Source organism: Callithrix jacchus, chromosome 18, assembly GCF_049354715.1.
Source record: "Callithrix jacchus isolate 240 chromosome 18, calJac240_pri, whole genome shotgun sequence".
Lineage (NCBI taxonomy): Eukaryota > Metazoa > Chordata > Mammalia > Primates > Cebidae > Callithrix > Callithrix jacchus.
In genome coordinates, this window is record NC_133519.1 from 2100310 (window position 1) to 2124880 (window position 24571).

Sequence of the window (24571 nt, forward strand, 5' to 3'; positions counted from 1 at the left end):
CACTATTATTGTGTGGGAGTCTAAGTCCTTCTGTAAGTCATTAAGAACTTGCCTTATGTATCTGGGTGCTCCTGTGTTGGGTCCATATATGTTTAGGATCGTTAGCTCTTCTTTTTGTATCGATCCTTTTACCATTATGTAATGGCCTTCTTTGTCTCTTTTGATCTTTGTTGCTTTAAAGTCTATTTTATCAGAGATGAGGATTGCAACTCCTGCTTTTTTTTGCTTTCCATTAGCTTGGTAAATCTTCCTCCATCCCTTTATTTTGAGCCTTTGTGTATCCTTGCATGTGAGATGGGTTTCCTGGATACAGCACACTGATGGGTTTTGGATTTTTATCCAATTTTCCAGTCTGTGTCTTTTGATTGGTGCATTTAGTCCATTTACATTTAGGGTTAATATTGTTATGTGTGAATTTGATACTGCCATTTTGATTCTAAGTGGCTGTTTTGCCTGTTAGTTGTAGATTCTTCATTATGTTGAAGCTCTTTAGCATTCAGTGTGATTTTGGAATGGCTGGTACTGATTGATCCTTTCTATGTGTAGTGCCTCTTTTAGGAGCTCTTGTAAAGCAGGCCTGGTGGTGACAAAATCTCTGAGTACTTGCTTGTTCGCAAAGGATTTTATTCTTCCTTCACTTCTGAAGCTCAGTTTGGCTGGATATGAAATTCTGGGTTGAAAGTTCTTTTCTTTAAGAATGTTGAATATTGGCCCCCACTCTCTTCTGGCTTGTAGTGTTTCTGCCGAGAGATCTGCTGTGAGTCTGATGGGCTTCCCTTTGTGGGTGACCCGACCTTTCTCTCTGGCTGCCCTTAGTATTCTCTCCTTTATTTCAACCCTGTTGAATCTGACGATTATGTGCCTTGGGGTTGCTCTTCTTGCGGAATATCTTTGTGGTGTTCTCTGTATTTCCTGCAATTGAGTGTTGGCTTGTCTTGCTAGGTGGGGGAAATTTTCCTGGATGATGTCCTGAAGAGTATTTTCCAGCTTGGATTCATTCTCTTCGTCCCCTTCTGGTACACCTATCAAACGTAGGTTAGGTCTTCTCACATAGTCCCACATTTCTTGGAGACTTTGTTCATTCCTTTTTGCGCTTTTTTCTCTGATCTTGGTTTCTCGTTTTATTTCATTGAGTTGGTCTTCGACTTCAGATATTCTTTCTTCTGCTTGGTCAATTCGGCTATTGAAACTTGCGTTTGCTTCGCGAAGTTCTCGTATTGTGTTTTTCAGCTCCTTTAATTCATTCATATTCCTCTCTAAGGTATCCATTCTTGTTATCATTTCCTCGAATCTTTTTTCAAATCTTTTTTCAAGGTTCTTTGTTTCTTTGCATTGATTTAATACATGATCTTTTAGCTCACAAAAGTTTCTCATTATCCATCTTCTGAAGTCTAATTCCGTCATTTCGTCACAGTCATTCTCCATCCAGCTTTGTTCCCTTACTGGTGAGGAGTTTTGGTTCTTTCTAGGAGGCGATGTGTTCTGGTTTTGGGTGTTTTCCTCCTTTTTGCGCTGGTTTCTTCCCATCTTTGTGGATTTGTCCGCTGGTCGTCTGCGTAGTTGCTGACTTTTCGTTTGGGTCTCTGAGTGGACACCCAGAATGTTGATGATGAAGTATTTCTGTTGCTTGGTTTTCCTTCTGCCAGTCTAGCCCCTTCGCTGTATGACTGTTGAGGTCCGCTCCAGACCCTGCTTGTCTGGGGTGCACCTCTAGTAGCCGTGGCACAGCAAGGGATGCTACCAGTTTCTTTTTCTGCTCTCTTTGTCCCAGGATGATGCCTGCCTAATGACAGTCTTTTGGATATAGAGGGGTCAGGGAGCTGCTTGAGGAGACAGTTTGTACTTTATAGGGGTTTAATTGCTGAGCTGTGCACTCTGTTGTTCATTCAGGGCTGTTAGGCTGCTATGTTTGATTCTGCTGCAACACAGCTCATTAAACAACCCTTTTTTTTTTCTCAAATGCTCTGTGTTGAGGCGTTTGGGCTTTATTTTTGGATGTTTGATCAGGTGTCCTGCCCAGCTCAAAGGCAGACTAGCCACTGTTTGGCTGCCGAGGCTCCGCCCTGCTGTTGTGTGATTCGCGCTGTTCCTGCCGGCTCTGCTGTGGTCTCCGCCACGCCCTGCGGCGGAGTCTCTTCGTTGTAGCGTGTTGCCTCAGCAACGGCAGGCTGCGTCAGCAGTGGGCGTGTATCTCAGTAGGGACGGGTTGCCTCGGCAATGGCTGGCTGCGTCAGCAGTGGGCGTGTATCTCAGTTGGGGCGGTTGCCTCGGCAACGGCTGGCTGCCTCAGCAGTGGGCGTGTATATCAGTTGGGGCAGGTCGCCTCCATAGTGGTGGACGCCCCTCCCCCACAGAGCGTCTCGGACCGTCTGCCCGGGATAGTTTGAAATCGCGGTTTTGTTCGTCCCACTGGGTATCCCAAGCGATCTGTCCCTGCAATCCCCTGGGCTGGGCTACTGTGCAAGTCTCGTTCAGTCTCAAGTCCAGCCCTCTCAAGTCTCAGGTTGCCCGTTCAACAAGGCACCCGGACAAGCGCGCCCTGTGGGGATTGCTGGGTAGGGCCGGCCGCCGCCGCCCCGGCTGCCGGCTTTGCCAGGCAGACGTACTGCCTGGCGTCCCGTGTCTTTTTATACTTGGGAGTTTCCCCGTTCTGTGGGCAACAAAGATCAGTCTGGAAATGCAGCACTGACTCACCGTTTGCGAGTTCAACACGGGCTCCAATCCTGGGTTGTTCTCACAGCGCCATCTTGAGTCCTGCTTCGTGACTGTTTCTTTTTCCGTGCAGAAGTTGTGGAGTTTCATTAGGTCCCATTTGTGTATTTTGGCTTTTGTTGCCAATGCTTTTGGTGTTTTGTTCATGAAGTCCTTGCCTACTCCTATGTCCTGGAAAGTTTTGCCTAGATTTCCTTCTAGGGTTTTTATGGTGCCAGGTCTTATGTTTAAGTCTTTAATCGATCTGGAGTTAATTTTAGTGTAAGGTGTCAGGAAGGGGTCCAGTTTCTGCTTTCTGCACATGGCTAGCCAGTTTTCCCGACACCATTTGTTAAACATGGAATCTTTTCCCCATTGCTTGTTTTTGTCAGGTTTATCAAAGATTGTATAGTTGTATATATGTTGTGTTGCCTCCGGTGCCTCTGTTTTGTTCCATTGGTCTATATCTCTGTTTTGGTACCAGTACCATGCTGTTTTGATTACTGTAGCCTTGTAGTATAGTCTGAAATCCGGTAGTGTGATGCCCCCCTGCTGTGTTCTTTTTGCTTAGAATTGACTTGGCTATGCGGGCTCTCTTTTGGTTCCATATGAAGTTCATGGTTGTTTTTTCCAGTTCTGTGAAGAAAGTCAATGGTAGCTTGATGGGGATAGCGTTGATTCTGTAAATTACTTTGGGCAGTATAGCCATTTTCATGATATTAATTCTTCCTAACCATGAACATGGAATGTTTCTCCATCTGTTTGTGTCCTCTCTGATTTCGTTGAGCAGTGGTTTGTAGTTCTCCTTGAAGAGGTCTCTTACGTTCATTGTGAGTTGTACTCCAAGGTATTTTATTCATTTTGTAGCAATTGCGAATGGCAGTTTGCTCTTGATTTGGCTTTCTTTAAGTCTGTTATTGGTGTAGACGAATGCTTGTTATTTTTGCACATTGATTTTATATCCTGAGACTTTGCTGAAGTTGCTTATCAGTTTCAGGAGTTTTTGGGCTGAGGCAATGGTGTCTTCTAGGTATACTATCATGTCGTCTGCAAATAGAGACAATTTGGCTTCCACCTTTCCTATTTGAATATGCTTTATTTCTTTTTCTTGCCTGATTGCTGTGGCTAGAAATTCCAGTACTATATTGAATAGGAGTGGTGAGAGAGGGCATCCTTGTCTAGTGCCAGATTTCAAAGGGAATGCTTCCAGTTGTTGCCCATTTAGTATGATATTGGCTGTTGGTTTGTCATAAATAGCTTTTATTACTTTGAGATACGTTCCATCGATACCGAGTTTATTGAGGGTTTTTAGCATAAAGGGCTGTTGAATTTTGTCAAGTGCCTTCTCTGCGTCAATTGAGATAATCATGTGGTTTTTGTTTTTGGTTCTGTTTATGTGGTGAATTACATTGATAGACTTGCGTATGTTGAACCAGCCTTGTATCCCTGGGATGAATCCTACTTTATCATGATGAATAAGTTTTGTGATTTGCTGTTGCAATCGGCTTGCCAATATTTTATTGAAGATTTTTGCATCTATGTTCCTCGTAGATATTGGCCTGAAGTTTTCTTTTCTCGTTGGGTCTCTGCCAGGTTTTAGTATCAGGATGATGTTGGTCTCATAAAATGATTTGGGTAGGATTCCCTCTTATTGGATTGTTTGAAATAGTTTTAGAAGGAATGGTACCAGCTCCTCCTTGTGTGTCTGGTAGAATTCGGCTGTGAACCCGTCTGGACCTGGGGTTTTTTTTTGTGTGGTAGGCTCTTAATTGCTACCTCAACTTCAGACCTTGTTATTGGTCTATTCATAGTTTCAGCTTCCTCCTGGTTTAGGGTTGGGAGGACACAGGAATCCAGGAATTTATCCATTCCTTCCTGGTTTACTAGTTTATGCGCATAGAGTTGTTTGTATTATTCTCTGATGATGGTTTGAATTTCTGTGGAATCTGTGATGATTTCCTCTTTATCATTTTTTATTGCATCTATTTGGTTATTCTCTCTTTTCTTTTTAATCAATCTGGCTAGTGGTCTGTCTATTTTGTTGATCTTTTCAAAAAACCAGCTCTTGGATTTATTGATTTTTGAAGGGTTTTTCGTGTCTCAATCTCCTTCAGCTCAGCTCTGATCTTAGTTATTTCTTGTCTTCTGCTGAGTTTTGAGTTTTTTTTGATCTTGCTCCTCTAGCTCTTTCAGTTTTGACGATAGGGTGTCAATTTTGGATCTCTCTATTCTCCTCATATGGGCACTTATTGCTATATACTTTCCTCTAGAGACTGCTTTAAATGTGTCCCAGAGGTTCTGGCACGTTGTGTCTTCGTTCTCATTGGTTTCGAAGAACTTCTTTATTTCTGCCTTCATTTCATTGTTTACCCAGTCAACATTCAAGATCCAGTTGTTCAGTTTCCATGAAGCTGTGCGGTTCTGGGTCGGTTTCTGAATTCTGAGTTATAACTTGATTGCACTATGGTCTGAGAGGCTGTTTGTTATGATTTCAGTTGTTTCGCATTTGTTGTGCAGTGCTTTACTTCCAATTATGTGGTCAATTTTAGAGTAGGTGTGATGTGGTGCTGAGAAGAATGTATATTCTGTGGATTTGGGGTGGAGAGTTCTGTAAATGTCCATCAGGTTTGCTTGCTCCAGGTCGGAGTTCAAGCCCTGGATATCCTTGTTTATTTTCCGTCTGGTTGATCTGTCTAGTATTGACAGTGGAGTGTTAAAGTCTCCCACTATTATTGTGTGGGAGTCTAAGTCCTTTTGTAAGTCATTAAGAACTTGCCTTATGTATCTGGGTGCTCCTGCATTGGGTCCATATATGTTTAGGATTGTTAGCTCTTCTTGTTGTATCGATCCTTTTACCATTATGTAATGGCCTTCTTTGTCTCTTTTGATCTTTGTTGCTTTAAAGTCTATTTTATCAGAGATGAGAATTGTAACTCCTGTTTTTTTTTGCTCTCCATTTGCTTGGTAAGTCTTCCTCCATCCCTTTATTTTGAGCCTTTCTGTATTCTTGCATGTGAGATGGGTTTCCTGTATACAGCACACTGATGGGTTTTGGATTTTTATCCAATTGCCAGTCTGTGTCTTTTGATTGGTGCATTTAGTCCATTTACATTTAGGGTTAATATTGTTATGTGTGAATTTGATACTGCCATTTTGATGCTAAGTGGCTGTATTGCCCGTTAGTTGTTGTAGATTCTTCATTATGTTGATGCTCTTTAGTATTCAGTGTGATTTTGGAATGGCTGGTACTGGTTGATCCTTTCTATGTGTAGTGCCTCTTTTAGGAGCTCTTGTAAAGCAGGCCTGGTGGTGACAAAATCTCTGAGTACTTGTTTGTTCGCAAAGGATTTTATTTTTCCTTCACTTCTGAAGCTCAGTTTGACTGGATATGTAATTCTTGGTTGAAAGTTCTTTTCTTTAAGAATGTTGAATATTGGCCCCCACTCTCTTCTGGCTTGTAGTGTTTCTGCCGAGAGATCTGCCGTTAGCCTGATGGGCTTCCCTTTGTGGGTGACCCGACCTTTCTCTCTGGCTGCCCTTAGTATTCTCTCGTTTATTTCAACCCTGTTGAATCTGAGGATTATGTGCCTTGGGGTTGCTCTTCTTGCGGAATATCTTGGTGGTGTTCTCTGTATTTCCTGCAATTGAGTGTTGGCCTGTCTTTCTTGGTGGGGAAAATTTTCCTGGATGATATCCTGAAGAGTATTTTCCAGCTTGGATTCATTCTCTTTGTCCCGTTCTGGTACACCTATCAAACGTAGGTTAGGTGTTTTCACATAGTCCCACATTTCTTGGAGACTTTGTTCATTCCTTTTTGCGCTTTTTTCTTTATTCTTGGTTTCTCGTTTTATTTCACTGAGTTGGTCTTCTACTTCAGATATTCTTTCTTCTGCTTGGTCAATTCGGCTCTTGAAACTTGTGTTTGCTTTGCAAAGTTCTCGTATTGTGTTTTTCAGCTCCTTTAATTCATTCATATTCCTCTCTAAGTTATCCGTTCTTGTTATCATTTCCTCGAATCTTTTTTCAAATCTTTTTTCAAGGTCCTTAGTTTCTTTGCATTGATTTAATACATGATCTCTTAGCTCACAAAAGTTTTTCATTATCCATCTTTTGAAGTCTAATTCCGTCATTTCGTCACAGTCATTCTCCGTCCAGCTTTGTTCCCTTGCTGGTGAGGAGTTTTGGTCCTTTCTAGAAGGCGAGGTGTTCTGTTTTCGGGTGTTTTTCTCCTTTTTGCGCTGGTTTCTTCCCATCTTTGTGGATTTGTCCGCTGGTCGTCTGCGTAGTTGCTGACTTTTTGATTGGGTCTCTGGGTCGACACCCAGAATTTTGATGATGAAGTATTTCTGTTGCTTGGTTTTCCTTCTTCCTGTCTAGCCCCTTCACTGTACGACTGCTGAGGTCTGCTCCAGACCCTGCTTGTCTGGGGTGCCCCTCTAGCAGCTGTGGCACAGCGAGGGATGCTACCAATTTCTTTTTCTGCTATCTTTGTCCCAGGATGATGCCTGCCTAATGTCAGTCTTTTGGATATAGAGGGGTCAGGGAGCTGCTTGAGGAGACAATTTGTACTTTATAGGGGCTTAATTGCTGAGCTGTGAGCTCTGTTGTTCATTCAGGGCTGTTAGGCCGCTATGTTTGATTCTGCTGCAAGAGAGCTCATTAAAAAACCCTTTTTTTTCCCTCAAATGCTCTGTGTTGAGGGGTTTGGGCTTTATTTTTGGATGTCCGTTGAGGTCCTGCCCAGCTAGGACGTATACTAGCCACTGTTTGCCTGCCGAGGCTCCGCCCTGCTGTTGTGTGATTCGCCCTGTTCCTGCAGGCTCTGCTGTGTTCTCCGCCACGCCCTATGGCGGAGTCTCTCTGTTGTAGTGGGTTGCCTCGGCAATGGCAGGCTGCATCAGCAGTGGGCGTGTATCTCAGTAGGGACGTGTTGCCTCGGCAATGGCTGGCTGCATCAGCAATGGGCGTGTATCTCAGTAGGGACCGGTTACCTCAGCAACGGCTGGCTGCGTCAGCAGTGGGCGTGTATCTCAGTAGGGACGGGTTGCCTCGGTAATGGTGGATGCCACTCCCCCTCAGAGTGTCTTGGGCCGTCTGCACGGGGCTTGTTTGAAATCACGGTTATGTTCGTCCTAGTGGGCCAATCCTAACGCTCTGTCCCTGCAATCCCCTGGGCTGGCCCACTGTCCAAGTCTAGCTCAGTCTCAAGTCCAGCCCTCTCACATCTCTGGTTGCCAGTTCAATGGGGCACCTGGACAAGCGCGCCCTGTAGGGAGCGCTGGGAAGGGCCGGCCGCCGCCACCCCGGCTGCCGGCTTCACTAGGCAGAGGTTCTGCCTGGCGTCCCGCGTCTCCTCTTCACTTGGGAATTTCCCCGTTCCGTGGGCAACAAAGATCAGTCTGGAAATGCAGCTCAGACGCACCTCTTTGCGGACACAACGAGAGCTCCAATCCTGGGTTGTTCTCACAGCGCCATCTTGAGTCCTCCCTTCCTTCAATTTTCTAAATTGAATCTGTGTTTAGATGCAGAGAGTTTGAAGCACTTTTCTTCTAGGAGCTGTGTTTTAATATTCCAGAGTATATGGGAGTAAACGCAGTATTGAGAAATATCTGCTACTAAAACCAAAACGGAGCTACCTAACAGAACGGGCCTCAGCGTGTGCATTGAACTCACAGAGATTAACTGATGTGTGTTTGCAGTAGTTTGTAAACCATTTCTGTGGCGAAGCAGAAAACAAGTATTTTCAGCCAAATCCAAGCATTTAAGCGATAGAGGAAAATCTCTGTCTAGAACACAAAGCAAACTTATCTATCCAACTGCTCTGCTCTGTGTTCCTTCAACTTACAATGTTGAATCTGTATTTAGATTCAGAGAGTTTGAAGCACGTTTCTTGTATCTTCTAAACTTCTCTGCTGTGCGGCTGTTCAACAGTGAAAGTTGAATCTGTGTTTAGATACATAGAGTTTAAAGCAGGTTTCTTCTAGGAGCTGCGTTTTGATATTCCAGAGTGAATTGGGGCAAATGCAGTATTGAGAAATATATGCTTCTCAATGCAAAACAGATCTACGTAACCGAATGGGCTTCAACGTGTGCATTCAACTCACAAAGATAAACTAATATGTGTTTGCAGTAGTTTGCAAACTTTTTCGTTGGAGGAGCAGAAAACGGATATTTTCAGCCAAATCCAAGCTTTTAAGCAATTGCGGACAAACTCTGTCTAGAACACAAAGCAAACGTATCTTCCAAACTGCTCTGCGGTGTATTCGTTCAACTTAGAAAGTTGTATCTGTGTTTAGATTCAGAGAGTTTAAAGCACGTCCCTTCTTGGAGCTGCGTTTTGATATTCCGGAGTGAATGGGAGTAAAAGCAATATTGAGAAATATCTGCTTCTAAAACCAAAACGGAGCTACCTAACAGAATGGGCTTCAACAGGTGCATTCACCTCACAGAGTTAAACTGATGTGTCTTTGCAGTAGTTTGTAAACCCTTTCTGTGGAGAAGCAGAAAACGGATATTTTTAGCAAAATCCAAGCATTTAAGCAATAGAAAAAACTTCCGTCTAGAACACAAAGCAAAAGTATCTTCCAAACTGCTCTGCTGTGTGTTTGTTCAAATTACAAAGTTGAATCTGTGTTTAGCTACAGAGGGTTTGAGGCACGTTTCTTCTAGATACTGTGTTTTGATATTCCAGAGTGAATGGGAGTAAACGCATTATTGAAAAATATCTGTTTCTAAAACCAGAATGGAGCTACCTAACAGAACAGGCTTCAAAGTGTGCATTCAATTCACAGAGTTAATCTGACGTGTGTTTGCCTTAATTTGTAAAGCCTTTCTGTGGAGAAGCTGAAAACGGATTCCTTCCGCCAAATCCAAGCTTTTAAGCAATAGCAGAATATCTCCGTCTAGAACACAGAGCAACCATATCTTACAAACTGTTCTGCTGTGTGTTCGTTCAACTTACAAAGTTGAATCTGTGTTTATATTCAGAGAGTTTGTAGCACGTTTCTTCTAGGAGCTGCGTCTTGATACCCCAGAGTGAATGGGAGTAACCACAGTATTGAGAAATATCTGCTTCTAAAACCAAAACGGAGCTACCTATAAGAACGGGTTTCAACGTGTGCATTCAACTCACAGAATGAAACTGATGTGTGTTTGCACTAGTTTGTAAGCCCTTTCTGTGAAGAAGCAGAAAGCTAATTTTTCAGCCAAATCCAAGCTTTTAAGCAATAGCGAGAAATCTTCGTCTAGAACACAAAGCAAACATAACATCCAAACTGCTCTGCAGTGTGTTCATTAACCTTACAAAGTACAATCTGTGTTTAGATTCAAAGAGTTTGAAGCACGTTATTTCATGAAACTGCGTTTTGATATTCCAGAGGGATTGGGAGTAAATGCAGTATTGAGAAATATCTGCTTCTAAAAGAAAAATGGAGCTACCTAACCGAACGGGCTTCAACGTGTGCATTCAACTCACAGAGTTAAAGCGACGTCTGTTTGCAGTAGTTTGCAAACCCTTTCTGTGGAGAAGCAGAAATCGGATAATTTCAACCAAATCCAAGCATTTAAGCAATAGCGGGAAATCTCCGTCTGGAACACAAAGCAAACGTATTGTTCAAACTGCTTTGTTGTGTTTCCGTTCAATTTACACAGTGGAATCTGTGTTTAGATTCAGAGAGTTTGAAGCACGTTTCTTCTAGGAGCTGCGTTTTGATATTCCAGAGTGAATGGGAGGAAATGCAGTATTGAGTAATATCTGCTTCTAAAAGCAAAATGGAGCTACATAAAAGAACGGGATTCAACGTGTGCATTAAACTCACAGAGTTAAGCAGATGTGCTTTTGCTGTAGTTTGTAAACCCTTTCTGTGGAGAAGCAGAAAACGGAATTTTTCAGCCAAATCGAAGTATTTAAGCAATAGCGGTAAATCTCCGTCTAGAACACAAAGCAAACCTATCTTTCAAACTGCTCTCCTGTGTGTTCACTCAACCTACAGAGTTGAGTCTGTGTTTGGATTCAGAGAGTTTCAAGCAGGTTTCTTCTAAAAGCTGTGCTTTGATATTTTAGAGTGAATGGGAGTAATGCAGTATTGAGAAATATCTGCTTCTAACACCAAAACAGGGCTACCTGACAGAACGGGCTTCAACGTGTGCATTCAACTCACAAAGTTTAACAGATGTGGGCTTGCAGTAGTTTGTAAACCCTTTCTCTGCAGAAGCAGAAAACGGATATTTTCAGCCAAATCCAAACTTTAAAGCAACAGTGGGAAATCTCCAGTAAGAACACAAAGCAAACTTATCTTCCAAACTTTTCTGCTGTGTGATCGTTCAACTTACAAAGCTGAGTCGGTGTTTAGATTTAGAGAGTTTGAACGTCTAGTAGCTGCGTTTTGACATTCCAGAGTGAATGGGAGTAAACGCAGTATTGAGAAATATCTGCTTCTAACAACAAAACGGAGCTACCTAACAAAACGGGCTTCAACATGTGCATTCAACTCACAGAGTTAAACGGATGTGTGTTTGCAGTAGTTTGTAAACCCTTTCTGTGCAGAATCAGAAAACGGATTTTCCAGCCAAATCGAAGCTTTTAAGCAATAGTAGAAAATCTCTGTCTAGAACACAAAGCAAACCTATCTTTCAAACTGCTCGGCTGTGGGTTCATTCAAATTACAAAGTTGAATCTGTGTTAAGATTCAGAGAGTTTAAACACGTTTCTTTTAGGAGCTGCGTTTTGATATTCCAGAGTGAATGGGAGTAAATGCAGTATTGAGAAATGGCTGCTTCTAAAACCAAAACTAAGCTACCTAACCGAACGGGCCTCAAAGTGTGCATTCAACTCACAGAGTTAAGCTGACGTGTGTTTGAAGTAGTTTGTAAACCCTTTCTGTGAAGAAGCAGAAAACGGATTATTTCAGCCAAATCCAAGCATTTAAGCAATAGCGGAAAATCGCTGTCTCGAACACAAAGAAAACGTGTTTTCCAAACTGCTTTGCTTTGTTTTCGTTCAACCTAAAGAGTGGAATATGTGTTTAGATTCAGAGAGTTTGAAGCACGTTTCTTCTAGGAGCTGCGTTTTGATATTCCAGGGTGCATGGGAGAAAACACAGTATTGAGAAGTATCTGCTTCTAAAACCAAAACGGAGCTACCTAAAAAAACGGGCTTCAACGGGTGCATTTAACTCACAAAGATAAACTGAAGTGTGTTTGCAGTAGTTTCTAAACCCTTTCTGTGGAGAAGCAGAAAACAGATATTTTCAATCAAATCTTAACATTTAAGCAATTGCGGTATATCTTTGTCTAGAACACAAAGGAAACGTATCTTCCAAACTGCTCTGCTTTGTATTTGTTCAACGTACAAAGTTAAATCTGAGTTTAGATTCAGAGAGTTTGAAGCACGTTTTTTCTAGGAGCTGCGTGTTAATATTCCAGAGTTAATGGGAGTAAATGCAGTATTGAGAAATATTTGCTTCTAAAAGCAAAACGGAGCTAACTAACCTAACGGGTTTGAACGTGTGCATTCAACTCACAGAGTTAAACTGACGTGTGTTTTCAGTAGCTTTGTAAACTTTTTCTGTGGAGAAGCAGTAAACGGATTTTTTCAGCCAAATCCAAGCATTTAAGCAATAGCGGAAAATCTCCATCTCGAACACAAAGCAAACGTATTTGCCAAACAGCTTTGCTTTGTTTTCGTTCCACTTAATAAGTTGAATCTATTTTTAGATTCAGAGAGTTTGAAGCACGTTTCTTCTAGGAGCTGCGTTTTGATATTCCAGAGTGAATGGGAGTAAACGCAGTATTGAGAAATATCTGCTCCTAAAACCAAAACGGAGCTCCTAACAGAACGGGCTTCAATGTCTACATTCAACTCGCAGAGATAAACTGATGTTTGTTTGCAGTAGTTTGTAAACCCTTTCTTTGGAAAAGCAGAAAACGGAATTTTTCAGCCAAATTGAAGCTTTTAAGCAATAGCGGGAAATCTCAGTCCAGAACACAAAGCAAACGTATCTTCCAAACTGCTCTCCTGTGTGTTCGTTTAACTTACAAAGTTGAATCTGTGTTTAGATTCAGAGAGTGCAAAGCACGTTTCTTCCATGAGCTGCGTTTTGATATTCCAGAGTGAATGGGAGCAAACGCAGTATTGAGAAATATCTGCTTCTAAAACCAAAACGGAGCTCCCTTAAAGAACGGGCCTCAATGTCTACATTCAACTCATGGAGATCAACAAATGTGTGTTTGTAGTAGTTTGTACACCCTTACTGTGGAGAAGCAGATAGCGGATTTTTTCAGCCAAATCCTAGCTCTTAAGCAATAGCGGGAAATCTCCCTCCAGAACACAAAGCAAAACGAATCTTCCAAACTGCTGTGTTGTGTGTTCGTTCAACTTACAAAGTAGAATCTGTGTTTAGATTCAGAGAGTTTGAAGCAGGTTTATTCAAGGAGCTGCATTTTGATATTCCAGAGTGAATGGGAAGAAATGCAGTATTTAGTAATATCTGCTTCTAAAAGCAAAACGGAGCTACCTAACAGAACGGCCTTCAACGTGTGCATTCGACTAACAAAGTTAAACTGATGTGTGCTTCCAGTAGGTTGTAAACCCTTTCTGTGGAAAAGCAGAAAACTGCTTTGCTTATTGTTTGTTCAACTAAAAGAGTTGAATCTGTGTTTAGATTCAGAGAGTTTGAAGCACGTTTCTTCCAGGAGCTGCGTTTTGATATTCCGGAGTGAAACCAAAACGGATCTACCTAATAGAACGGGCTTCAACGTGTGCATTGAACTCACAAAGTTAAACTTATGTGGGTTAGCATTAGTTTGTAAACCCTTTCTGTGGAGAAGCAGAAAACGGATTCTTTCAGCCAAATCCAAGCATTTAAGCAATAGCAAAAAATCTCTGTCTGGAACACAAAGAAAATGTATCTTCCCACTGCTCTGCTGGGTAGTCATTCAACGTACAAACTTGAATCTGCATTTAGATTCAGAGAGTTTGAGGCACGTTTCTTCTAGGAGCTGCGTTTTGATATTCCAGAGTCAATGGGAGTAAATGCAGTATTGAGAAATGTCTGCCTTTAATTCCAAAACGGGGTTACCTACCAGAGCGGGCTTCAACCTGTGCATTCAACTCACAGAGATAAACTGATGTGTGTTTTCAGTAGTTTGCAAACCCTTTCTGTGGAGAAGCAGAAAACAATTTTTTTCAGCCAAATCCAAGCTTTTAAGCAATAGCGGGAAATCTCCGTCTAGAACACAAAGCAAACGTATCTTCCAAACTGCTCTGCAGTGTGTTCGCTCAATTTACATAGTTGAATTGTGTTTAGATTCAGAGAGTTGGAAGCACGTTTATTCTAGGAGCTGCGTTTTGATATTCCAGAGTGAATGGGAGAAAGCACAGTATTGAGAAATATCTGCTTCTAAAATTTAAACGGAGCTACCTAATAGAACGGGCTTCAACGTGTGCATTCACCTCACAAAGGGAAACTGATGTGTGTTTGAAGTAGTTTGTAAACCCTTTCTATGGAGAAGAAGTAAACTGATATTTTCAGCCAAATTCAAGCTTTTAAGCAATCGCAGTAAATCTCCGTCTAGAACAGAAAGCAAACGTATTTTTCAAACTGCTTTGTGGTGTGTCCGTTCAACTTACACAGTTGAATCTGTGTTTAAATTCAGAGAGTTTGCAGCACTTTTCTTCTAGGAGCTGCATTTTGATATTCCAGAGTGAATGGGATTAAACGCAGTATTGAGAAATATCTGCTTCTAAAACCAAAACGAAGCAACGTAACAGAACGGGCTTCAACGTGTGTATTCAACTCACATAGGTAAACTGATGTGTGTTTGCAGTAGTTTGTAAACTTTTTCGGTGGAGAAGCAGAAAATGGAATTTTTCAACCATATCCAACCATTTAAGCAATAGCGGTAAATCTCCGTCTAGAACACAAAGCAAACGTATCTTCCAAACTGCTCTGCTGCGTGTTCGTTCAACTTACGAAGTTGAAGCACATTGCTTCTAGAAGCTGCGTTTTGATATTCCTGTGAGAATGGGAGTAAACGGAGTATTGAGAATTATCTGCTTCTTAAAGAAAAACGGATCTACCTAAGAGAAAGGGTTTCAACGTGTGCATTCAATACACAAAGCTAAACTGATGTGTGTTTGCAGTAGTTTGTAATCCCTTTCTGTGGAGAAGCAGAAAACGGACTTTTTCAGCGAAATCCAGGCATTTAAGAAAAAGCTGTAAATCTCCGTCTGAAACATAAAGCAAACATATCTTTCAAACTCCTCTGCTGTATGTTCGTTCAACATACAGAGATGAATCTGGGTTTAGACTTGGAGAGTTTTAACCAGGTTTCTTCTAGGAGGTTTCTTTTGATACTCCATAGAGAATGGGAGTTAACGCAGTATGGAGAAATATCTGCTTCTAAAACCAAAACGGAGCTACCTAACAGAACGGGCTTCAACGTGTGCATTAAGCTCACAGAGTTAAACTGAGGTGTGTTTGTAGTAGTTTGTAAGCCCTTTCTGTGGAGAAGCAGAAAACGGATTTTTTCAACCAAATCCAAGCTTTTATGCAATAGCGGGAAATCTCCGTCTAGAACACAAAGCAAACACATCTTCCAAACTGCTATGCTGTGTGGTCGTTCAACTTACAAAGTTGAATCTGTGTTTAGATTTAGAGAGTTTGAAGTACGTTTCTTCTAAGAGCTGCGTTTTGATATTCCCCAGTGAATGGGAGTAAACGCAGTATTGAGAAATATCTGCTTCTAAAACAGAAACGGAGCTTCTTAAGAGAACGGGCTTCAACGTGTGCATTAAACTAAAAAAGTCATAGTGATGTGTGTTTGCAGTAGCTTGTAAATCCTTTCTATGCAGAAGCAGAAAACGGATTTTTTCAGCCAAATTCAAGCTTTTAAGCAACAGCAGAAAATCTCCGTCTAGAACAAAAAGCAAACGTGTCTTCCAAATTGCTCTGCTGTGTGTCGTTCAACTTACAAATTTGAATCTACATTTAGATTCAGAGAGTTTGAAGCACGTTTCTTCTAGGAGCTGCATTTTGATATTCCAGAGGGAATGGTAGTAAACGCAGTATGGAGAAATATCTGCTTCTAAAACCAAAACGGAGCTACCTACCAGAACGGAATTCAACGTGTCCGTTCAACTCACAGAGTTTAACTGATATGTGTTTGCAGTAGTTTGTAAACCCTTTCTGTGGAGAAGCCGAAAACGGAATTTTTCAGCGAAATCTAAGCTTTTAAGCAATAGCGGGAAATCTTTGTCTAGAACACAAAGCAAACGTATCTTCCAAACTGCTCTACTCTGTGTTCGTTCAACTTACAAAGTTGAATCTGTATTTAGATTCAGAGAGTTTGAAGCACGTTTTTTCTAGGACGTGCTTTTTGATATTCCAGAGTGAATGGGAGTAAACACAGTATGGAGAAATATGTGCTTCTAAAACAAAAACTGAGCTACCTACCAGAACGGGCTTCAACGTGTGCATTCAACTCAAAGAGATAAACAGATGAGTGTTTGCAGTAGTTTGTAATGCCTTTCTCTGGAGAAGCTGATAACGTAAATTTTAAGCCAAATCTAATAATTTAAGCAATAGTGGAAAATCTCCGTCTAGAACACAAAGGAAACGTATCTTTTAAACTGCTCTGCTGTGTGTTCGTTCGACATACAAAATAGAATCTTTGTTTAGATTCAGAGAGTTTGAAGCGCGTTTCTTCTAGGAGCTTCGTTTTGATATTCCAGAGTGAATGGGAGTAAAGGCAGTACTGAGAAATATCTGCTTCTAAAAGCAAAACGGAGCTACCTAAAAGAACGGGTTTCAACGTGTGCATTCAACTCGCGGAGTTATTCTCATGTCTGTTTGCAGTAGTTTGTAAACCCTTTTTGTGGAGAAGCAGTAATCGGATATTTTCAGGCAAATCCAAGTTTCTAAGCAATCACATGAAATCTCCGTCTAGAACACACAGCAAAAGTATCTTCTAAACTGCTCTGCTGTGTGTTTTCTCAACTAACAAAGCTGAATCTCTGTTTAGATTCAGAGAGTTTGAAGCACGTTTCTTCTAGGAGCTGCGTTTTGATATTCCAGAGTGAATGGGAGTAAACGCAGTAATGAGAAATATCTACTTCTAAAACCAAAACGTAGCTACCAAACTGAACGGGCTTCAACGTCTGAAATCAACTCACAGAGTTAAACTGATGTGTGTTTCTAGTAGTTTTTCACCCCTTTCTGTGGAGAAGCAGAAAACGGGATTTTTCAGCCAAATCCAAGCAATTAATAGTGAGAAATCTCTGTCTAGAACACAAAGCAAACGTATCTTCCAAACTGCTCTGTGGTGTGTTCGTTCAACTTAAAAAGTTGAATCTGTGTTTAGATTCAGAAAGCTTGAAGCAGGTTTCTTCTTGGGGCTGCGTTTTGATATTCCAGAGTGAATGGGAATAAACAAAATATTGAGAAATATCAGCTTCTAAAACAAAACGGAGCTACCTAACAGAACGGGCTCAATATGTGCATTCAACTCACAGAATTTAACTGATGTGTGTTTGCAGTAGTTTGTAAACCCTTCCTGTGAAGAGCAGAAAACGGATATTTTCAGCGAAATCCAAGCTTTTAAGCAATTGCGAAAAATCTTTGTCTAGAACACAAAGCAAACGTATCTTCCAAACTGCTGTGCTGTGTGTTCGTTCGACATACAAAATTCAATCTGTGTTTAGATTCAGAGAGTTTGAAGCACGTTTCTTTCAGGAGCTGCGTTTTGATATTTCAGAGTGAATGGGAGTAAACGCAGTATTGAGAAATGTCTGCTTCTAAAGGCAAAACGGAGCTACCTAACAGAACGTGCTTCAATCTGTGTATTCAACTCTCAGAGTTAAACTGATGTGTGTTTGCAGTATTTGTAAAGCCTTTCTGGTGAGAAGCAGAATACGATTTTTTTTCAGCAAAATCCAAGCTTTTAAGCAATAGCGGAAATCTTTGTCTAGAACCAAAGCAAATGTATTGTATAAACTGCTCAGCTGTGTGTTCGTTCAACTGACCAAGTTGAATCTGTATTTAGATTCAGAGAGTTTGAAGCACGTTTCTTCTAGGAGTTGCGTTTGATATTCCAGAGTGAATGGGAGTAAACGCAGTATGGAGAAATATCTGCTTCTAATACCAAAACGGAGCTACCTAACAGAACGGGCTTCAACGTGTGCCTTCAACTCGCAGAATTTTACTGATGTGTGTTTGCAGAAGTTTGTAAACCCTTTCTGTGGAGAAGCTGAAAACGGGATTTTTTAGCCAAATCTATGCATTTAAGCAATAGCTGAAAATCTCCGTTTAGAACACAAAGCAAACGTATCTTCCAAACTGCTCTGCTGTGTGGCTGTTTAACTTACAAATTTGAAACTGTGTTTAGATTCAGAGAGTTTGAAGCAGGTAACTTCTGGGAGCTGCCTTTTGATATTCCAGAGTGAATGGGAGTGAACGCAGTATTGAGAAATATCTTATTCTAAAACCATAAAGGAGCTACCTAACAGAACAGGCTTCAACATGTGAATTCAACTCACAGAGTTTAACTGATGTGTGTTTTCAGTAGTTTGTAAACGCTTCCTGTGGAGAAGCAGATAACGGATTATTTCAGCCAAATCCAAGCTTTTAAGCAATAGCGGGAAATCTTCATCTAGAACACAAAGCAAACGTATCTTCCAAACTGCTATGCTGTGCGTTCGTTAACCTTACAAAGTTGAATCTGTGTTTGGATTCAGAGAGTTTGAAGCAGGTTTCTTCTAGAAGCTGCGTTTTGATATTCTGGAGTGAATGGGAATAAATGCACTATTGAGAAATATCTGCTTCTAAAACAAACACGGAGCTTCCTAACAGAATGGGCTTCAACGTGTGCATTCAACTCACAGAGTTAAAGTGAGCTGTGTTTGCAGTAGTTTGTAAACCCTTTCTTTAGAGAAGCAGAAGACGGATTTTTTCAGCCAAATCCAAGCTTTTACACAATAGCGGAAAATCTCCGTCTAGAACACAAAGCAAACTTATCTTCCAAAGTGCTCTGCTGTGTGTTCGTTCAACTTACAAAGTTGAATCTGTATTTAGATTCAGAAAGTTTGAAGCACGTTTCTTCTAGGAGCTGGGTTTTGATATTCCAGAGTGAATGGTAGTAAACACAGTATTGAGAAATATCTGCTTCTAAACCAAAACGGAGCTACCTAACAGAACGGGCTTCAACGCGTGCATTCAACTCACAGATTTAAACTGATGTGTGTTTGCAGCAGCTTGTAAACTCTTTCTGTGGAGAAGCAGAAAAAGGATTTGTTCAGCCAAATCCAAGCTTTTAAGCAATAGCGGGAAATCTCCGTCTAGAACACAAAGCAAACATATCTTACAAACTGAGATGCTGTGCGTTCGTTCAACTTTCAAAGTTGAATTTGTGTTTGGATTCAGAAAGTATGAAGCAGGTTTCTTCTAAAAGTTGCGTTTTGATATTCTAGAGTGAATGGGAGTAATTGCAGTATTGAGAAATATCTGCTTCTAAAACAAAAGTGGAGCTACCTAGCTGAACGGGCTTCAACGTGTGCATTCAAATCACAAAGTTCAACTTATGTGTGTTTGCAGTAGTTTGTAAACCCTTTCTGTGGAGAGCAGAAAACGGATTTCTTTCAGCGAAATCCAAGCTTTTAAGCAATAGCAGGAAATCTCCGTCTAGAACACAAAGCAAACGGATCTCGCAAACTGCTCAGGTGTTCGTTCATTCAACTTAAAAAGTTGAATCTGTGTTTAGATTCAGCGAGTTTGGAGCACGTTTCTTCGAGGAGCTGCGTTTTGATATTCCAGAGTGAATGGAAGTAAACGCAGTGTTGAGAAATATCTGCTTCTAAAACCAAAACGGAGCTACCTAACAGAACGGGCTTCAACGGGTGCATTCAACGCACAGAGTTAAACTGATGTGTGCTTCCAGTAGGTTGTAAACCCTTTCTGTGGAAAAGCAGAAAACGGATTCTTTCAGCCAAATCCAAGCATTTAAGCAATAGCGGAAAATCTCTGTCTTGAACACAAAGCAAACGTATCTGCCAAACCGCTTTGCTTATTGTTCGTTCAACTAAAAGAGTTGAATCTGTGTTTAGATTCAGAGAGTTTGAAGCACGTTTCTTCCAGGAGCTGCGTTTTGATATTCCGGAGTGAAACCAAAATGGAGCTACCTAATAGAACGGGCTTCAACGTGTGCATTGGACTCACAAAGTTAAACTTATGTGGGTTAGCATTAGTTTGTAAACCCTTTCTGTGGAGAAGCAGAAAACGGATTCTTTTAGCCAAAGCCAAGCATTTAAGAAATAGCGAGAAATCTCCATCTAGAACACAAAGCAAACGTATCTTCCAAACTGCTCTGCGGTATGTTCGTTCAACTTAAAAAGTTGAATCTGTGTTTAGATTCAGAAAGTTTGAAGCAGGTATCTTCTTGGGGCTGCGTTTTGATATTCCAGAGTGAATGGGAATAAACAAAATATTGAGAAATATCAGCTTCTAAAACAAAAACGGAGCTACCTAACAGAACGGGCTTCAATATGTGCATTCAACTCACAGAATTTAACTGATGTGTTTTTGCAGTAGTTTGTAAACCCTTCCTGTGAAGAGCAGAAAACGGATATTTTCAGCGAAATCCAAGCTTTTAAGCAATTGTGAAAAATCTCCGTCTAGAACACAAAGCAAACGTATCTTCCAAACTGCTCTGCTGTGTGGCCGTTCAGCTTACAAATTTGAATCTGTGTTTACATTGAGAGAGTGTGAATCACGTTTCTTCTAGGAGCTGCGTTTTGGTATTCCAGATTGAATGGGAGTAAACGCAGTATTGAGAAATATCTGCTTCTAAAACCAAAACGGAGCTACCTAACAGAACGAAATTCAACGCGTGCATTCAACTCACAGATTTAAACTGATGTGTGTTTGCAGTAGCTTGTAAACTGTTTCTGTGGAGAAGCAGAAAACGGATTTTTTCAGCCAAATCCAAGCTTTTAAGAAATAGCGGGAAATCTCCGTCTAGAACACAAAGCAATCGTATCTTCCAAACTGCTATGCTGTGTGTTTCTTCAACTTACGAAGTTGAATCTGTTTTTAGATTCAGGGAGTTTGAAGCAGGTTCCTTCTAGAAGCTGCGTATTGATATTCCAGAGTGAATGGGAATAAATGCAGTATTGAGAAATATCAGCTCCTAAAACAAATACGGAACTTCCTAACAGAACGGGCTTCAACGTGTGCATTCAACTCACAGAGTTAAACTGAGGTGTGTTTGCATTAATTTGTAAACCCTTCCTGTGGAGAAGCAGGAGACGCATTTTTTCAGCCAAATCCAAGCTTTTACGCAATAGCGGAAAATCTCCGTCTAGAACCCAAAGCAAACTTATCTTCCAAACATCTCTGCTGTGTGTTCGTTCAACTTACAAAGTTGAATCTGTGTTTAGATTCAGAGTTTGAAGCACGTTTCTTCTAGGAGCTACGTTTTGATATTTCAGATTGAATAGGAGTAAACACAGTATTGAGAAATATCTGCTTCTAAAACCAAAACGGAGCTTCCTACCAGAACAAGCTTCAACGTGTCCATTCAACTCACAGAGGTAAACTGATTTGTGTTTGCAGGAGTTTGTAATCCCTTTCTTTGGAGAAGCTGAAAACAGGATTCTTCAGCCAAATCTAGGCATTTAAGCAATAGCGGAAATTTTTCGTCTAGAACACAAAGCAAACGTTTTTTTAAACTGCTCTGCTGTGTGTTCGTTGTACTTACAAAGTTGAATCTGTGTATAGATTCAGAGTTTGAATTACGGTTCTTCTAGGAGCTGCATTTTGATATTCCACAGTGAATGGGAGTAAACCCAGTATTGAGAAATATCTGCTTCTAAACCCAAAACGGAGCTACCTAACAGAACGGGCTTCAACATGTGCATTCAACTCACAGAGATAAACTGATGTGTGTTTGCAATAGTTTGTAAACCCTTTCTGTGGAGTAGCAGAAAACGGATTTTTTCAGCCAATTCCAAGCTTTTAAGCAATACAAGGAAATCTCCGTCTACAACACAAAGCAAACGTATCTTCCAAACTGCTCTGCTGTGGGTTCGTTGTACTTACAAAGTTGAATCTGTGTTTAGATTCACAGAGTTTGAAGCGCATTTTTTCTAGGAGCTGCGTTTTGATATTCCAGAGTGAATGGGAGTAAATGCAGTGTTGAGAAATATCTGCTTCTAAAACCAAAACAGAGCTACCTGACAGAACGGGCTTCAACGTGTGAATTAAACTCGCAGAGTTATACTCATGTGTGTTTTCAGTTGTTTGTAAACCGTTTGTGTGGAGGAACAGAAACCGGGGTTTTCCAGCCAAATCTCAGCATTTAAGCAATAGCGGAAAATCTCCATCTAGAACACAAAGCAAACGTATTTTCCAAACTACTCTGCTGTGTTGCCATTCAACTTACAAAGTTGGATCTGTGTTTGAATTCAGAGAGTTTGAAGCAGGTTTTTCCTAGAAGCTGTCTTTTGATATTCCAGAGTGAATGGGAGTAAACGCAGTATTGAGAAATATCTGCGTCTAAAACCAAAACGGGGCTTCCTAACAGAGCGGGCTTCAACGTATGCAATCAACTCACCGAGTGAAAAAGATGTGTGTTTGCAGTAGTTTGTAAACCCTTTCTGTGCAGAAGCAGAAAACAGGTTTTCTCTGCCAAATTCAAGCTTTTAAGCAATAGCGGGAAATCTCTGTCTAGAACACAACGCAAACGTATCTTCCAAACTGCTGTGCTTTGTGTTCGATCAACGTATAAAGTTAAATCTGGGTTTAGATTCAGAGAGTTTGAAGCAGGTTTCTTTAAGGAGCTGCGTTTATATATTCCAGAGTGAATGGGAGTAAACCCAGTTTTGAGAAATACCTTCTTCTAAAACCAAAACGGAGCTACCTAACAGAACGGGCTTCAACGTGTGTATTCAAATCGCAGAGTTAAACTGATCTGTGTTTGCAGTAGTTTGTAAACCCTTTCGTTGGAGAAGCAGAAAACGGATTGTTTCAGCCAAATATAAGCTTTTAAACAATTGCGGGAAATATTCGTGTAAGACACAAAGCAAACGTATCTTCCAAACTACGCTGCTGTGTGTTCGTTCAACTGACAAAGTTGAATCTGTTTTTAGCTTCAGAGAGTTTAAAGCACGTTTCTTCTACAAGCTGCGTTTTGATATTGCAGAGTGAATGGGAATAAACGCAGTATTGAGAAATATCTGTTGCTAAAACCAAAACGGAGCTACCTAACAGAACGGGCTTCAACGTGTGCATTCAACTCACAGACTTAAACTTATGTGTGTTAGCCGTAGTTTGTAAAAATTTTCTGTGGAGAAGCAGAGAACGGATTTTTTCAGCCAAATCCAAGGTTTTAAGCAATAGCGGGAAATCTTCATCTAGAACACAAAGCAAACATACCTTCCATAACTGCTCTGTTGTGGGTTCGTTCAACTTACAAAGGTGAATCTGTTTTTAGATTCAGAGAGTTTGAAGCACGTTTCTTCTTTTTCTTTTTTTTTCAATTTTTTTAGTAAATTAAAGACAGTTGCGTAGGTACAAACATGGCAGTGTGTTTTGCTTCCTTTCTCCCCATTCACCCATTTTTGGCATTTCTCCCCAGGCTATCCCTCACCATATCCCACTGCCAGTGGCCCTCCCCTTTTTCCCCCAATAGACCCCAGAGTTTAGTACTCCCCTCCCTGTGTTCATGTGTTCTCATTTTTCATCACCCACCTATAATTGAGAATATGCGGTGTTTCATTTTCTGTGCTTTTGTCCGTTTGCTGAGGATGATGTTCTCCAGATTCGTCCATGTCCATACAAACGACACAAACTCATCATTTCTGATTGCTGCATAATACTCCATGGTGTATATGTGCCACATTTGTCCAATGCAGTCTATTATCAATGGGCATTTCGGTTGATTCCAGGTCTTTGCTATTGTAAACAGTGCTGCAATGAACATTCGTGTACATGTGTCCTTATAATAGAACGATTTATACTCCTTTGGATATATACCAGTAATGGGATTGCTGGGTCAAATGGAATTTCTATTTCTAAGGCCTTGAGGAATCGCCACACTGTCTTCCACAATGGTCGAACTAATTTACACTCCCACCAACAGTGTAAAATGTTCCTTTTTCTCCACATCTTCTCCAGCATCTGTTATTTCCAGATTTTTTAATGATCACCGTTCTAACTGGCGTGAGATGGTATCTCACTGTGGTTTTGATTTGCATCTATCTGATGACCAGTGACGATGAGCATTTTTTCATATGACTGTTGGCTTCATATATGTCTTCTTTCGCAAAGTATCTGCTCATATCCTTTGCCCACTTTTGAATGGGCTTGTTTGTTTTTTTCCTGTAAATCTGTTTGAGTTCTTTGTAAATTCTGGATATCAGCCCTTTGTCAGATGGGTAAACTGCAAAATTTTTTTCCCATTCTGTTGGTTGCTGATTCACACTAGTGACTATTTCTTTTTCCATGCAGAAGCTGTGGAGTTTCATTAGGTCCCATTTGTGTATTTTGGCTTTTGTTGCCAATGCTTTTGGTGTTTTGTTCATGAAGTCCTTGCCTACTCCTATGTCCTGGATAGTTTTGCCTAGATTTCCTTCTAGGGTTTTCATCGTGCCAGGTCTTATGTTTAAGTCTTTAATCCATCTGGAGTTAATTTTAGTGTAAGGTGTCAGGAAGGGGTCCAGCTTCTGCTTTCTGCACATGGCTAGCCAGTTTTCCCAAAACCATTTTTTAAACAGGGAATTCTTTCCCCATCGCTTGTTTTTGTCAGGGTTATCAAAGATTGTATGGTTGTAGATATGTTGTGTTTTGTTCCATTGGTCTATATCTCTGTTTTGGTACCAGTACCATGC